We start from the raw sequence: 15,624 nt of genomic DNA on the forward strand, positions 1-15,624 counted from the left end.
GGCACGCACCCAAACGCTCAAAAAAATTATGAAAATCCGTATTCACACTTGAAAACTACAAATTCAAACTACACACACCGTCTCACACACACACACACACCCACGCACATCAACATGGCAGCCAGCGGCCACAGGTATGCATACTTACATAAACAGCCGTGGACAAAGGAAGGAAAAGGAAAGATTAACACAAACACACTCCTGCGGTTTGTACATTTGCTCACTTGCATAAACATAATTTAAAATGCAAATACGTGCACACATGCAAATGTACAAGCAGTCTGTCAGGCACACAAACACGCGTATGTATACGAAACGAGCACATGTTCATACACAGCACACGCACGCGCGCACACACACACACAACACACACACACACACACACTCAGATATATGTACTCAGTGACACACTCCTGCACATGCTGCTGCTGCCATATGCTATCTTTCTCCCTCACACACACACACACACACACTCACGGAGTGAGAAGACAGACCTTCCTCTCTCCAACTCATTCACATGTGTGCATTTGCCAAGCTTGTTTCCATGGAAACCTGAGGGGCAAGGTGTTAATGAAAGACTTTGTGATTGTGTAACCATGACGAAATGTTCACCGTTACCTGCAGCCGCTGTGGCATGATGAACGTGAATACACACTTCTTTTTTCTTTCCCTCTCTCTTTTGTTTTTTTCCCCACAGTCACTTGTCATCAGCATCAGCACCAGCAGACTCCAGAACTTATCTCTTTAGCAGCAAAGCCATCGAGAAACCACCAGGGTATCAGGCCTGTACATGATAAGTTGTTCCTTAAGCAGAGCCACAGTCAACATGCTATTCACCGTTAAACCAGCTCTGGGTCAATAAGAGGAAGAAGAAGAAGAAGAAGAAGAACTGACATTAAAAAACACTGTGCCATGGGTGGATTTAATGTGGGCACCCGTGGGGAAAAAAACTGTAAGGTGAGCATACTGAAAGGATAGCAAAGCACACGGCGTCAAAGCAGTGCGTTTCAACACCTAACAATTCCCCAGATTTAGTTCTGCTGACGTCGTCCCACAGTCCTCTGTAAGTTTCAGCCACTCCGCGGTTTCATCCAGCGATACCGAGCGCGTCATTTGGCATCACTTTGTGAACTAGCAACGGGTTCTAACCGGGTCTAGGGCCTGCTGTTGTAAAGTGGGTGATACGATACAAGACACCCTTTCCAATAGCAATCAGACTTTTGAAGAAAATAAATTAAAAAAATGCATTTTTAATAAAAGGTAAGGACACAGGTAGAAGCTGTGGAGTGAGCAGTCACATGACAGCCAGTCTACCAGTGGTGGTGAGTGAACAAGAATGGCAATATTGGGCAATTTGGCAAATCCCCGGATTATGCTCAATGCTCAGTCTTCATTTTTTTTTTGCTGTTGTTTGTTTTTTTTTTACAACCAATGGCGATATTTTCACAGTTCTTGTATCTGGCACATGGCAACTTAGGTGTGGTTAAGATTAGGGATTGTGGCTGTGGCGGGTAAAAGACGGTTGTGGTATGTTTAGGGTTAAGCAAGTAAAACAAGGATGTGGTCCAGATGAACAAAAACGCAAATATGCTAATAACCAGCGTGTGACCATCCGCCGTGCTACATGCCCATCCATCACTCCGACCTTCATACCCTTGATTTTCGCCCTGCGACGTACAGGGCATGCTGCCTCCTGGACCGGCAGTGAGGGTTGGAACCGGATGTGAAACAGGAGGTGCGTATTCATCCCGTGTATGTGGATTTCATAAGGATACTGGGCAGGTGTATGTGGAGTGCAGGCCCCTGTGTGTGTGTGTGTGTGTGTGTGTGTGTGTGTGTGTATGAATGAGTGCGTGTAGTCTTGCTCTACTGTGCAGGTATGTTTGATGAAGTCGAGCCATTCTACATTTTCTTTGACACATTTCTCAATTTCTCAAAATTGTGCTCCGCAACTTGAACCATCCATATTTGCTGTGAATGATCAGAGCCCTCCGTGCAACAGCTGTGGTCGGACCACTCTTTGGGACTCTCTCGTGCAGCACTGGATAGTGTCGGCAGATAAAAAAGATAGCTGATCCGTTTTGAAATTACGTGTTACGTCTCAGCTGCCAAAACGTCTCTGTATCTTTTCCCTGGGGGACTTTTTTCTATATTTCAGGGTTGTTGGATTGTCAAAACCAATGAGATATTTGTAATAACCACATTTATCCTTCTTCGATATATCTCTAGTGTGCCTCCTCTCACCCCTAGCACCTCTCGGCGCGCAGACCTAATTCCTAATTAAATAAATTCTTGAATTCATTCTTTTTCCAGGGCGGGTTTCAGCTCTGGAGGAAGGTGTTTGGTGAGGCTGCAAACACCGCTTCCTTTTTTTTTTTCTTTTTTCCAGGTGAGTGAGCGTCAGGGGAGATAAGCCTGTCACAGTTTCCCTCTAAGCGGAAGCACAGGGAGCACATCTCAAACAGCGGGATGACTGGCCAACAGCGATAGCCGGCCAACATCTCCATGAGACGGATGGGGTGGGACGGGGCAGGGAGAGACGCATCAAAAACCTGGCATACTTTCACAGGAACCGAGGCACTCGGCAGACCTATCTGTGACAGAGCCGGAGTAATTGTTTTGCTTCCAAACGAGATTCACTTTGTTGTCAGTGCAGAGAGAGAGAAAAAAAAAAAAAAAACCCCCAAAAAACAGATGATTGATTGAACTAAGTAGTGAGTGAGGGTGAATTTGAATGAGAGGTTTCAGCAAAGACTGGAGGTTGAATTTCAGTACTAACAGCCATTTTTACTCCCTATGTAAGAGCTTGTTGAGAAAACACCCTCCGCTCATACGTACATATAAGTACACACAGACTGTACCTGTCCTGTATCTCTTCACCAGGCACAAAATGTATCTTCATACTATTACACACTACAAAAAAAAAGACAACTTAGAGAGAGTGGTTTCATCTATTAAACAGAACTTCTCAAACTTTTCTGATATTGAAGTTGGTTTTAAGAGTCTAATTTCAACGTTTAATGCCTCGTTTTTGTGATTTGAACACGTGATGAGAAATATTCTGACAAGCGGACGGGTAAGGACACAGTATTACAATATTGACCTTTCCGTTATATGTTTAAGGTGAAAACAATACATGTAATCAACAGATCAATATCCCACCAGTATTCCAGTCAGAGGGGTCTCAAACCAGCCACTGGTGGCTTAGGGTGTAATTGGTACGCAGAGAGTTTATGGCAAAGGAAAAAGGATTTCATGGCATTTTTGATAATTACTAACAAACCAACACAGTAAGTGTTCTCAGCCTGACTGACTACATTTAACTAACTTTGTCAAATGTACTAGCCAAATTTCTGCTAGTACAGAAATTCCCTAACTTTAACCTAAAACCTAACCTTTTCCTTGACACAAACCGAGGCACAAACAGCCCTCGAAAGTGAGGACAGACAAAAATGTACTGGCTTCCCAAAAATGTCCTCATTTTACAAAAGTGTCCTCATTTTACAAAAATGCCTTCACTTTTCAAAATGGCCTTCATTTATCAAAACATCCTCACTCCTCAAAAATGTCCTCATGTTCTAAAAATGTCCTTGTGTCCTAAAAATGTCCTCATGTTCTGAAAATGTCTTCATGCTCTAAAAATGTCCTCGCTTCCCAAAAGTGTTCACTTCTCAAAAATGTTTTTCATCTGTGAAAATGTGCCCATTTTCCAAAAACATCCGTGCTTCACAAAAATGCCCGTACTTTCCGATAATGTCCTTAGTCCCCCACCACACACACACACACACACACACACACACACTTTCTGAAGATGTCCTCAGTTTTCCAGAATGTAAATACCTTCCATAAATGTCCTTACTCTCCCTGTCTCCACTTGGTCCTCACTCAAATAAAATGCGCACACACACCTCTCACTGTCTCACACACACACACACACATATATTTTCCCCTCACCCCTTCACACCATGCGAACAGTGCCGCCGGGGCTAATAAATGTTCTCCGGGTTAATTATGCGTGCTGCCCATTACATGGCCGCCCAGGTCAGACCTGACATGTGTAATTTCCCCAACGTTTATGAGTGGAGGCCAACAGCCCACCAGAGGCTCATGGGAAGCAGGTGGCAGCTGGACATCGGTTCTCCAACGGGCGACGTGGGGCTTGTTCAGACTCTGCTTTGAAATGGTCAGGTACCGCAGCCAGGAGTTTCATCTCCAAATGACACACCTGAACTCTCCAACAATTGTCACTTGTTGGAGGACAAAATAGTAAACGCTTAAGTATTCCTCAGTTTTCTAAATGTCTTTGTAAGAGATGTATTTGCGTTTTTTTTGTTTTTTTTTCGTGTTACAACCACAATTGGTACAGTCTATCTTCTGAGTGAAGCACTTTTCTGGTAACCACTTGTCATTTCCCCCTTACTCTGTTGAGCATGAAAAGGGTAATTTCCTGCTTTCTTATTTAAAAGCAGTGTGTGATCTGCTCATAGCTTACCCTGACCCCCAGAATGAATGTCAGTGTGAATGTTAATTGGAGTTGTACTGCAAAACCTGCAGGCCTATTTGTACTATACCGAATGGAAAGTGTATACTGTCCCTGCTGCCTGAGTTTGAAATGTCTTACCTAACAGTGATGCAAATAGTAATTTGTTAGTTGCTATACGAGCTACTTGGTGTTTTAAGAATCAATCTGGATTTATACATGCATAAATTTAAATCTCAGAGCCAAGCATGTTTGTTTTTTTTGTGTTGTTTTTGTTTTGTTTTTTATTTCAAATGACAGTCGGTGACAGTTGATGCTTAGACCTGTGGTTATAGTCTACTGTCAGGCATCGCTCGGCCATTTTTGCAGATGAATATTTTTACATTAACAATGAATCAAATGTCTGCATGTATATGAAAGCAGAAATTATACTCAACTCCACAATCAGCATCTTTCAGTTTTGGTTTTATGTCGCGCAATTGACTATTTAGGTTCCGTCTCGCTAGTTTCAACAACCTTGTTTCCAGCAGGAGCTGGCAGCTCAACACACTGCAATTGAAAAAAAAAAAACCCAAGCAAATTGACGAAACGCAAGCAAGTTAAGAAAACAAATTCACAAATTTAACAACAAATATGCAACATTTCAAAAAATTCTGCCAAAAACAGAAAACACGACCAAAAACACTGTAACAGAAACACTTTAAGGTTAGCAGCAGATATTTAGAATAATATTTGAATCAAGCGAGAGAATATTTTGAAAAAAAAACGTACATGTTCGCTCATTTTCCAAAAGCTGCAGTGGGTTGAGCTTTCAGGGCCACCGTAGTTAACAGCAAACTAGCTCTGATAGACCCACTACACTATCAGCCCAGAACCAAAGAGCAGAGAGACAAACTTAGCAACTACGTGGTGAACAAAGTGGAGCGTTTGACAGGCTCAAATGCCAGATCATTTTTTTAGGGAGCTGGTGGAGACCAAAACGGGGCAAAAAGAGAATATTGGTTTTACATTTACCTGGTTGCCAGAAATTGGATCATGAATCCACCTTAATGACAGAGTTGCTCTGTGTCTGGTGGATGTGTAAATAGGTAACTGTGAAGTGATAGTATGTCAGTGTTGTGTTTACAGCTTGCTCATCTGCCTCCAAGTAGCCAAAAACTAAAACAAAAAAAATGATTACTGCTTTAAACCATAACTTTTAACGGAAGACGTGAGACAGTCAGTCAGTCTTTGTAAATGCTAGGCTCTAAAATACAAAATATCCCTTTTCAGCCTAAGTATTATGGGATGTTATGCATATCAGACTTTTCCCCTTTAAAAGAAAGAAACAAAAATGAAGTTTGGGTTCAGTGTTTGCCGCTCCACACTCATTGTTCTGGTGCCCCTACCATTGCATTTTCCCAATGATCACCTGTCAATCAAACAGCGCGTGGTGCACTTTGATGACTCTCTCTTGGCGTTTGTTTCTTTGAGGTATGGGGGCTATCGCTTGTCAAACTCACTACTCACCTTCCAAAATAAAAAAAATAAAAATGTAGAATGTTGTTAAATCAATCAATGAAAGACAGTAGAAAAACTGACCTTTTTTCAGTTGTGTTGTTTATTAATATTTTAGTGCGTATTATTTATACAGGTGTGACACAGTGTGAGCTATAAATCTCTGTACACCCAGTAACCTGTGTGTTACCTGTTAACTGAACCAGGCTAATGAATGATATATGAGCTAAGCGGCAATGAGACCACCGACGCAATGATCTTATATCACGTGTCCTCCACACACACACACACACACACACACACACACACACACACACACACACACACACACACACACACACACACACACACACACACACACACACACACACACGCACACACACTATTGAAGAATGGCTCCTCTTTAAGGTGCTAATGCAAATAAAGCAGCTGTGTGTTTGGCTGCTCTCCTATCACCACTCATTTTTTTATGGCATTCTCTTTCTGTGGCCCCAACAGGGAAAGCCCACGAGGGTTTACATCATCCCCCCACTCCACTTTGGTGCAACCATCAACACCTCACCTCCCGTTCTATCTTTATGCGTTTGTAATTTATCAGCTCTCCCGGCACTTCTTCATTATTGAACACTTTTTCCGACATATTTTCTGATCACCTCTACAATCTGGGGACAGCGGAGAGCATGCAATTAAAAGTTTCCACAAGGGAAAGCAACATTAAAAGAGAGAGAGGAAATGTTTCGGCATTTACCACTGTGTCATTTGATGAATATTTCTCCTCTGAGATGAAGTCTCAAGAGTTAGGAAAAAGTAGAGCGTAACACCTCTTTTTTGTTTTGCTTGCTACCTCTTTAAGAAGTGCTGGGGTTGTCAAGAGGTTGGAGAGAGGGGGTAAAAACACACTCGGCAGTGTGTTTAGAGATGGCACCGGATCGGACGCCTCATCCACGCATCACCCATTTATACCCATCAGAAAGCAGAGATGGCAACAGAGAGGACAGGAGTGCTGTCGAGCACGAAGTCAGGGAGCGAAGGAATGTGTGTATGTGTTTGAGGGAAGCTGTGGGTGTTGACTTTGGAAGCCGTTTTTTTTTTTTTTTTTTCGGTTGTTGAACACCAGCACCACACTGTTTGGTCTTCCAAAGTGGTGCACTGTGGCAGAATTATTGCATATTGCAATATGCAATATGACAGCGATAACGACTTGCCGCATATTGGGATTATACTTCTGTGTGAAGTCTTGGCACCCAGCCTATTAAATATGCATGAATGTTTGAAATGAATTTTGGAGGATTCCAACACCCCACCCCCCCACCCCCCACCCCCACCCCTTCTGCCCCCTCCTCTTCATTGTCAAACTATATAATCATATTCCTGTCTATTAAAATTCGGATGAATTATTTAAACGTATGACAACAGCCAGGCTCTGAAAGAGAAGGTTTCTGTTCAGTAGCTGGCAGACAAGGTTGCTTTTGATGAGCGATGCATGCTAAATTGACATTGTTGTGGTGGAAAAAAGGCGAAGCAAAACAATACAAGAAAAAACAATCTGCAAAAAAATTTCACCCCTGTGAAATTCGATGCCACGACTTCAAAAGTCTGACAAAGAAACACATTGGCAGATATGAAATATTCAGCAGGGTTACAGCGAGGCTGCAGCAGGTGGAAGCACTCTGTTGTGCTGGCAAACACCTGTCAATCTGTGCTTGTTTCATGCTGCCTAATTCGAGTCATTGACTTTATCTGCATGACAGTTGTTCAGAGACAACTCTGCCAAGTGCGGAATGTAGGCTACGACGTAACAAACCGAAAAACAATTCACAGGTTCAAACCAAACATTCGTACTCCGCGCTGTGTACATGTGGGGTCTGACAGGGACGACAGATGAGCCTTGGATGAAAAAATCAAACACGAGCTGGACGTATCCTCAGTGTTCGCCCTGTCTGAACACCTTTAACAGACCGAAGAGAAAAAAGATTAGAAAAAAAGAAATAAAGACATAAATGTAAAGAGATAAAGAATGTAACATATAATACACACACTGTACATACTGAGACTGAATGGAAAAAAATGGAGGTAAGAAAGGACCTTGAAAACCCTGAGAGTTGTCCAAATTTCGCCGAGTTTAATAAATGTACGGCTTTCCCCCAAAATGACAATCCAAATGATTGTACCTAGTACATTTTGGAGGACAATATAATTGCTACGTGGATTATGTTCACGGTCCACAAAGTGCTAGGTTATTGTACCACGCGCATAAGTCAGGGAGGTGACTGGGGTGGGCTGTGTGCACACAAAGTGAAGGACTTTGACGCCTGAGAGAACGTTCTGTGTCCTATGTTCCACGCGTGGTCGTGTTCAGGCAACAAAAACATATTCATTGAGTTTATAGGGAAAGAAAATTGTTTGGTTCATTATTGAACTCTTGTCTCATGTCAGCATTGCTTTTATATATTTAACCAAGATGAAAGACTAGTGTTTTGAGTTGCCTAAATATAACTATAAAATTTTTAATCTTGTTTGTTGTTACAATGACTGGACAAAGTAGGGAAAGCAAACAAAACACGTTGTTATTTATCATCTTGTGACTTTGGACATACATACATTTAATATGTTTCTTCAATGTGTTTATAAAAAGGTTATCTGGGCAAAAAAAAAACATACTAACTGTTGCAAATTACACCTTAACTTTAACAGACAGGGTTGACAATAAAGTGTTTAAAGCTGCATTATCCAGATATTTGACCGCTACAGGACAGAGGAAGACCACAGCAAGCTGACAGGCACACAGCCTTGACGTATTATCATCATATAAAGTTTTTGGCTGGAACAGCAACTGTTTTTTTAGCAAACTGCTGCCAATTCACACATCCAGCAGGCATAAAAGTAACTTTATTCTTCACTTGGAGTCCTGTTTCTGCCCACCTGATGGAGCCCAAATTCACTTGTTTTAGCTCTGGTTTGGTCTCTACCAGCTGAGATGGTTTGCCTGAAAACAGCTTCCTGGAAACGTACACGATCAGAGTAACAGACTGAACTGCATAATAAACGTGTCAAAGAATAGGAAACAATGAGCTTAAGGAGGCGAAAAGTCTGCACGGAGACGCTGAGTTAGAGATAATTGTCAAAACTTTCAGCGCCACAGATTTCTCTACACGCACAGTCATTCATCAGTCTTCTTTTTTTTTGCCACAACAGCAGATGCAGAGAGGAAGGATATACAAACTCCTGTATAGGAGCAGACTGAATCATATATACCGAGAAGGAGACAGACTGAATGTGCACACACAGAGATGTAGAGATAGACTGTGCATGTGTGAGAGAGAAGGTCTGTGGGAATAGGAGAGTGCAAGCTTGAAAGCGAATAGAGAAATTGGAGATATAACTGTGGGTGGAGGGCAAACTAACTTTGAACATTCATTGCAGTGAAGTTATTATCCGTCCTCTCTAGAGGTCACAGCCAAGGCTGCTGTGAAGGCTCCTCAAACAGCTAAAAACTCCCACATACTGAACTCACAGAGCACGATATGAGCCTTCACTTATTCACCAGGCCTTAGAGAAAATGTCATGTGGATAGACAGAAAAATTAAATTATTTTAAAATTGAATTAATTTGTGCAAATTTAAGATCCTAATTTTTGGCTAATTTTTCTACTAAATCATATGTAGAATCTTTCCCTAAATTTTATGCAATTTCTTAAAGGAAAATGGTTTAATGAGACATCGCTCTTGTAGCTCTGGCTATTGGTTCTATTGGTGCAATGAGGCAACAGACACCAAGAATCAGACAGGTTGTAAACAGGGCAACAGATTTGCCGGATTAGCCACCACTGTACGTGGAGGCGGAACTACGAGGTGAAACACCTGTAATGTCCCTCATTACAAATTAAAACGGTGAGTGCGCACAGAGTTGAAACAGTAGCTGAAGTTGAAGTTGCACATTCCCAGATAACAGCAAATACTTTCTTGATTATCATAGAGTCAATGGCAGAACCTATGAAAATAAAACCAAAGATGTAATGAACCTTAGTTTTCCTTTAACAAAATTGTTTTCCTTGCCTAAATCTTAGCACTGACTAACCATACAGTGTGGAAATATTACTCCATTTGGGCACATAAGATTAGTTCATAATCTAATTAGTAGTTAAATAAATTTTAAATATATTTTTAATATTTTTGTGAAAACTGCCGCAATCTCAGTGTTGATTTTGGCATATTCATTCTGTGTCCCGTGGCACCGTCTGCCACAGTGCCATTCTTGATTCGCCCACCGGAGGGTGCCAAAGTTAGAAATTTCAAATCCAACACACGGTGGCTTTAATGAAATCGATTATACGATTGCGGCTTTGACAAACGGCATGCGAAAAGTATGGGAATTTTTTCTAAACATGAATTCATCACTCCTACATCACTGCAGTCATAACTAAAATCATTCCACCCTGCCAGAAGTGAAGGGAAGCGAAGAGAAAATTGTGTATATTTACCTTCCAGTCTCCCTCAGCTTTTATTTTGGCTCTGCACGAGCAGTACAGACTTTAGATTTCACAGTGTATGACATATGACATGCTGTGTAAACTCACATTCGACAAAAGCCAATACATTTGCTGTTCAGTGTGACGTATTACAATAGCCCTGGCAGAATTCTCAGCTGTTTTCACCCTATTATCTAAAACAATTGCAGCTTCACGCCTCTAGGAGACTGTATAAAACTGCAGTGTAACTGCAGTCTTTGGTACATTCCATACAGTGTTGAGATGGATAATGGGTATCAACTGTAATCATAAAAGAGACCAATTTTGAGCCTTTACCGCTGCTTCAAGTGTTGTTTGTGCTATTTTACAGATATTCTAGCTTTAGCATTGGGAATCAATCCCATTCAAAACCAGCACGGTGGTCGCACACACACCCCATTATTGGCTATTAGCAGCCAGCCAGCAGCTCAATATACTGAACCCACAACACCTGAACAAGAGAATTCACAGCCAATATAGTTTTGAACCCAGTGGCCTCACGTGTTACCGATTTCCCTTTCTGTGTAGGCACAGTTTGTGGTTCACCACTGCTCAGATGGCTACAATGTGTGTGTGTGTGTGTGTGTGTGTGTGTGTGTGTGTGTGTGCGTGTGCGTGTGTGTGTGTGTGTGCGTGTGCGTGTGTGTGTGTGTGTGATATATTACTATTTAAAATTTTACCACAGTCCAAATGAAAGCAGCAGAGCCTGAGGCTGTGTGTCAGGAGAGCCATCTGAGTCTGAGGTAGGAGGGCGAGTGTCCATCCAGTTGATCTGTCTAGACGATCCGTCCGGACTAGTGTCAGACACTCGATCGACGCTCTGGATTTAACTGAGAGCCGGCAAGTGGATCTTGGGTTATAATTTCGTTGTCAAACTACCGTTTCCAAGGTAATGAATAAACTTTATTGCTCAACTTGGGTCACAGCCGTGATCACAGCAGTTACATTGGATCTCCCAGTGTCACAAGGGAAAAAAAAGTATAAAAACATCCACAGAAATGATAAATTATGCTAAAGGACGTGTTTGAAAATTTTTTGTGTATTTCTTTCACAAGGTTTTTTGTCGTGACTCTGGTTCACCTATGGAATTAATTCTAAGAAGCAGCCATTGACTTTTCATAACAACCCTTCAAGCCTTCGGTGGTGTGAGTTAATGCTGGTGAGAGAGATTTCTGGTCGAGTGTTCCTCTGAAAGGCACTTCTGGCTTATTACAACTTGGGTCTTTCTTTGGAGTTTTGGACGTCAGCAAGAAACAGAGCAAAGAAACCCGGGTGGTCAGATCATCGGAGATGCAAAATTGAAAGTGAGCACGGCAAAAATAAGAACGCTCTCCACACAGATGCAGTAAGTATGCAGGGTCAAAGTTAAACCAGGAATTCAGTCTGTAGAACAGGCGGTTCGGGCAGTAATTTTACAGTTCGCGTTTGTTTTCTCCTCTAAATGAGTTCTATGACCTGGGGTTACTTTACAACCTGTCCTGGTGTCTCTCAGCTCGTATTTCCCCCCGTCTGGATTCTTTTAGCAAAGCCATCACGTTCCCATATCTCAGCAGTTACCTCGGCGAGTACAATTTTACCATTACTGATAGAAGTGATCCTTTAAGGTTAGGGTAAGGGTTGAGGTTGGGCATGTAAAAGGCTGCTGTACCCTGTCAATGAGGGTCTTCACACATATAGAAGTGCAAATGGGTGCATGTCTCATTATATGTACTGTATGTGTCTGCACGGGGCATTGACTTTCTGGCTGCATTTGTGTGCTGAAGTAAAGAAAATGGAGACTTTGATAGCGCTTTATGTGTTTCTGTGATAGACTCGCTTCACTCTACATGCACTTTGTGTGTGTGTGTGTGTGTGTGTGCGCGCGTGGATCTAGTGTATACACACAGTGAGCGCTCAGTGTTCCTCTGGTGTCTCCACTCAATAAGTTGGCAACAAATGCAGAACCTGCGAGATCAAAGGGAATATCACCCTGCTAATTCAACTTCAGATCAGAGGGAGATCTTCAAATTAGGCGTGAGGTTTTGAAGTAAACGCTGTTTTGCCACCACGTTTCATTTATTTTCAGCTCCAGTGCCCTAATTGGCCCCGGAGGTGAGGAGGAAAGTGGATGGGATTGCGTTGCAGACCCAGGGCCAGCTATCCATCTCAAAATGAACTAATGAAAAGGTCTGGGGAGGAATTGACATTTCGTTGCAAAAAGAGCGAAGCCGTGTCAGATCGGGTAGTGGTCAAGCAAAGCTCTACGGGACTTGTACTCTGAAAGCAACTCAATATTTCATCTCATATAAGTATTAATTAGAATCTGCATAACAGATTTCCACACAGAATATGTCCAAACACAGAATCTGACCTCTTGTGCAAAGAGAGAACGTATGTGCCAAAGAGCCTGCCTGTTCCCTCTTGGGATCTGTGAAAAGGACGCAGATCCCAAGAGGGAACAGGTTTAACATTTAAGTTCTGTGTTATTGTTTCCTGCCTAAATGTTTTTTGCACTGATGGCAGGCATCAGATAACTTCATTCTTTAATACATGCTGTTATACAGTCTGGAACAGCTCCATACCAGGTCCATAGCAAAAACCCATTTCCCAAATCAATCCAATTTCAGGGAGACAAAAATGTTGATTTGATTTTGTTCAGTCTCTCCAAATTACAGCTCATTACATTCTGTAAAATATAAGATTTCATACACAAACATCTCCACGAGCTCCCTTCTATTAGCCAGTGCAAAAAGAAGGCTGGGCGTTTACGTGGCTGAACGGAGGCAGAAAGCACGTCGCTTCCTTCCAAAGATGGACCAGGGTTAAAGTAAACAGCCCCTGATCATTTATTTTATCAAATACTCAACCTTTATTTGCCCATTGTGGGGTGAGTGATAAAGTCGTGGCGAGGGCGTTATGTGATAAACCTTTGCGCTGATACAGCAGGCGGCTGACCAGTGCGAGCCAGAATGCCACGGCACGAGGGTATTTTCATCACGTGCAGTGAAGGTGGTTACTGCAGAACTCATACTGTCAAAGATATAAATGTCTAAATGAAATGTATAAATGACTAGTGAATTATTTCAGCAATAAAGCACCGAGAGTCACTATCAGTTTTTTGCAGTTTGTGGTACCTTCACCATGAGGTCAAAATATTTATTTGTCCAATATTGTGGTTTTATGACCAAATACCTGCACAACGTCTTTGTGTTGAGTTCCAACTAGCAAACATTAGCCAGCTAACCCGCTAAACTAAGACGGCGAGTATGGAAACCATCATCGCTGTGAGCATGTTAGCATGTTAGCAGACTACTGGTAGGCATGCACCGCCTGCGCCTAAGTGGCCTGGCAGAGCGGGTTAGCGTGGCCGCACACTCTCAGTCCTGTTGACCTTTAGGATACCGCATTCTGAACACGGGTTACCAGAAGAAAGACGGAGGGAAATCCTCTTAAGTATCAGGACATGGATAGATTATGGAACAATTAAGCATGAAATGGTGAGGGTTAATCTTAGTGCTAGGGGTGAAGAAATTACCTGTGAAATGACTTAAGCACATGTGATATGCAACCAGAAGTTTGACGACACCTGAACATTACACCCATTTGTGATTGCTGAACGTCTGATTCCAAAACCACGGGCGTTAATCTGCTGCTCTAACAGCCCCCGCTCTTCTGGTTTCAGGCTTTTCCCAGCCAGATTTTGGAACCTGGCTGCAGAGCATTGGTCCCATTCAGCCAGAAGAGCAGTAGTGAGGTCCAACACTGATGTCGGGCGATAATGCCTGACTTACAGTCTGTGTTCCAGTTCATCTTAAAGGTGATGGATGTGGTTGAAGTCAGGGTTCTGTGCAGCCCAGTAATTTCCTCCCACTCCAAACTGGGAATAAAAAATTATTTATGGACCTGGCTTGGTGCGCAGGGGAATTGTCATGTTGAAAAAGTAAAGTGCTTTCCCCAAACTGCTGCTACAAAGATTTCCCTTCCTTGGAACTAACAAGCCTGGCCCAAACCTTGAAAAACTGCTCCCGACCAACGCCGGCCGGATTTTTCTGGCCGTATAGTGTAGAGTTTAACAGGGGGAATATGTAGCAAGGTTGTGGCTGTAGGCGATGCCGAGCAAACTGTCTCTGGATAACAAAGCTGAGAAGACGTGAGAAGGCAGGGTTTTGTTTTCCATCTTGACGCTGCTGGACAGCTGAGGCTGGATCAACCAGCGTCTGGACAGTCCAGACCTTTATAAAATCCTGCAGATTACCTTAAGGAAAGAGCACATCATCAACAGCAACACCAACACGCCACCAGTCACTCACATCCCTGACAACACTACATACACCGTACTGTAGGCTATATACAGAGTGATATGGTTTTTCTATAACCTAAAGCACACTGCTTGGGAAAGTATAGTTGCATTACATTTGAGGCTTTGTCGTTCAGAGCCACATTGTCACAAATGTAAAAGCATCTACATTTCAAAAACACCCAAAAAAACCTGTCGTTTACAGTTTGACCAACATGTAATTATTACTTTATTCAAATAAGGGCTTTGGTAGCAGAAGGGGAGTTTGCTCAACCCTATAGAGGCGTATGTAATCCTTCACTTGACCTTTAAGTCACCATGAAATGAAAAATTACTTTGTCAACTTGTTTCCTAATTTTCCTCACTACAGTATAATCCTATATATGAATAAATTGCAAAATAATTGCACACTTCTGTTTTCTTTTCTTCTTTGGTGACCAACTTTTTTTATTTCATTTTTCCCCATTTAGGTGATGAGGGTACATTCTTTTTATTTTTCATTAGAAAAAAAAAAAAAACACAAGAAAGAAAAGGTCTTGTATGTCAGTCCTCTCCCTCTGGTAAATAGCAATGAGCTCATGCTGCACCAAACACAGAAATAAAACTCCCGGCAAATAAAACAGCTTTTATTTCTTAGAGATCACATAATTGTATACTTTTGATTGATCATCCGTGCATTATGCCCTGCCTCAACCGGAGCACATCACATTAACGAGGCACGGTGCATGCACGCCAGAATTTTTTTTTCTGCCTAACTTTAAAGCATAAAAATCTCCACTTTTAGAATGAAGTTCTGGGGTTTGCACTTTAGAAAAAAGCATTACGTGATTGAGAAAAGGAAAAAATAGGAGGAATAACTACTTA

This window comes from Xiphias gladius, chromosome 14, assembly GCF_016859285.1.
Source record: "Xiphias gladius isolate SHS-SW01 ecotype Sanya breed wild chromosome 14, ASM1685928v1, whole genome shotgun sequence".
Lineage (NCBI taxonomy): Eukaryota > Metazoa > Chordata > Actinopteri > Istiophoriformes > Xiphiidae > Xiphias > Xiphias gladius.